The 2,500-nt window shown below is 40.8% G+C and overlaps 1 protein-coding gene across 2 annotated transcripts in view; it reads right to left on the bottom strand.

Annotated features, from left to right (window-relative positions):
* Positions 1-2,500, bottom strand: part of LOC125029104 (R-spondin-1-like) — an 85,237-nt gene that overhangs the window by 1,889 nt on the left and 80,848 nt on the right. The gene's annotated exons all lie outside the window — the stretch shown is intronic.

The raw sequence follows: 2,500 nt of genomic DNA, 5'->3' as shown, positions 1-2,500 counted from the left end.
TTATTATATGGATTCTTGACTATTATCATCATTATTATCATTACCTTTGTTGCTATCAATATCATGACTATTACTATTATTATCGTTATTATCATCATCATCATCATCCTTATTATTATTACTATTATTATTATTACTGTTATTATTATCACTATTATAATTATTGTCATCATTATTATTACTTATTATCAATATCATTATCATTATTATTACTACCATAATTATCCTTACACCCAAAAAAAAATCTCCCACTCCAATATTAGTGGAGGTCGACCTTCAACCTTCAAAGCCCCATCGCTCGAGGCCGAGAGTTGGGCGATCTCCGGACATTCTTAAGAAGCCGATACCAGTCTCTGATTCGTATCTCAGATCAGACTAGATTAGATTAGATTAGATTAGATTAGATAAGGCTGAGAGACAAACAGACACAAGCATACTTCCCTTCTGCCGTGCGTGGATTAAAATGTTTTTTTTCGCATTTTTTTCCGTTGTAGTTCGATGCATTTGTAAGATGCATTGCAAAAGGTTATGGTAATGATAAAGATTATTATAATATTATTATTATTGATAGTAGTAATGATAATGAAGATAGTTATGCTAATGATGATAATGATAATAACAAAACAACAAGAATTATAATAATAATAATAATAATAGTAATAATAATTATAGTAATAGTAGTACTAATAATAATGAGGACTATACTAATAGGGATAATGATGATGATGATGATGATGATGATGATAACAATAATAATATTAATAATGATAAAAATAATAATAATTATAATAATAATAATAGTACAACAATAATAATAACTATAATAATAATGATAATAATAACAAAAACAACAACAACAATGATAATAATAATGACGATAAAAATAATATCACTAATAATAGTAACAATTGCAATAAAAGTTGTTACAACAAAAGCAATAAAGACAATGATAACAATAATGACATCAATAACAATTACACCAAGAATGACAGCAAAGACAGTAACAATAATAGCAATAATAATAATAACCACAGTAATAACGATAATGAAATAGGCAGATTAACAGATAAATCAATAAAAACAAACAAACGAGAGAGAGAAAAGGAAAGAAAGACCCCCCCCAAAAAAAAAAAATCCAAATAGATAGATAAAAATCAATAGATAAAAATCAATCTTAAAAAATCAAAGCAGACAGAGAAAGGGTTAAGAAGGATCCCGAGAAATGCAAATTAGATCATATCTAAGAAAGGAGAAGGTGAAAAAGATGATGAAAGAAGAAGGAAAAGGTGAAGAAGTAGAAGATGATAATATTATCACTGCCATTATGATTATTATCATGATGATTATACAGATCATTATTATCATTATCAACGTCATTGTGATTATCATTATCAACATCATTGTGATAATCATTATCATCATCATCATCATAAACATATAGCCCCTCTATCTCCCTCCCCCCTCCCCCCACGCCCCATGTACCCTGTACCCTCAAACCCTTCTCCGATACTCCCCTCCTTACCCCCCCACACACAAACACACAAACACACAACCGAGCCCGCAGCCCCGAGGACGTCCTCCCCGCCGCGTCCCCACAGAGCGCGGCCGCACACGCCAGAGGCAGGACGGGTCTTGGCGTCCGCGGAGACTCAGCCGCGAAGGCTCAGGAGCAGCGGCGGCCAAGGAGGCTGGGCGGCGCATGGGCGGCTCCCCCTTAACCGAGAGACATTCGCGGTTTTCACATATCATCTCCGCTGATCATTTCCCATCTGGCGGCGGCGAGAAGACTGTCATTACGCTAGGAGGAGGAGGAGGAGGGGGAGGAGGAGGGGAAGGGGAAGGATGGGGGAAGGGGCGAGAGGTGGGGGAGGGAAGAGGGAAGAGGGGGGGGGAGAGGGGTGGGGAAGACGAGGGAAGAGGGAAGGGGCGAGGGGAGGAAGGGGACATGAGAGGAGAGGAAAGGGAGCGAGAGGATGGGGAGAGAGAGAGGAGAAGAGGGAAGGAATGGAAGAAACTGAGGGGGAGGTAAGCAGAGAGAAGAGTGAGGGCGAGAGAGAGAGAGAAGGATAGAGGAAAGAAAGGACGAGACAGAGAGAGATAAGCAGAGAGGAGAGGAAGGACGAGACAGAGATAAGCAGAGAGAAGAGGAAAGACAAGACAGAGAGATAAACAGAGAGGAGAGGGAGGACGAGAGGAGAGGAGGCCCTGAGGGAGTGATGAAGCCGTGGTCGAGCCCTACAGGAGATGATTTTAGGTCTGCCTCGTCGCCGCTGCCGCCGCCGCATGAATATTCAGACGAAACGCCCCGGAGACGACACACATCACGGTCCGGAGGCGTAAATAATACCTAGTTTGAGTCGGAGATAAATTCGCTCTCTCTTAATTGATTCTTCGTACGCGATGGACGGAGGGAGGAGAGGGGAAGAGGAGGAGGAGGAGGAGAGGGGAAGAGGAGGAGGAGGAGGAGGAGGAGAGGGGAAGAGGAGGAGGAGAGGGGAAG

The sequence above is a fragment of the Penaeus chinensis genome, chromosome 1, assembly GCF_019202785.1.
Source record: "Penaeus chinensis breed Huanghai No. 1 chromosome 1, ASM1920278v2, whole genome shotgun sequence".
NCBI lineage: Eukaryota > Metazoa > Arthropoda > Malacostraca > Decapoda > Penaeidae > Penaeus > Penaeus chinensis.
The sequence above is the reverse complement of the archived record's forward strand: the minus strand, read 5'-3'. Positions and strand labels throughout refer to the sequence as shown.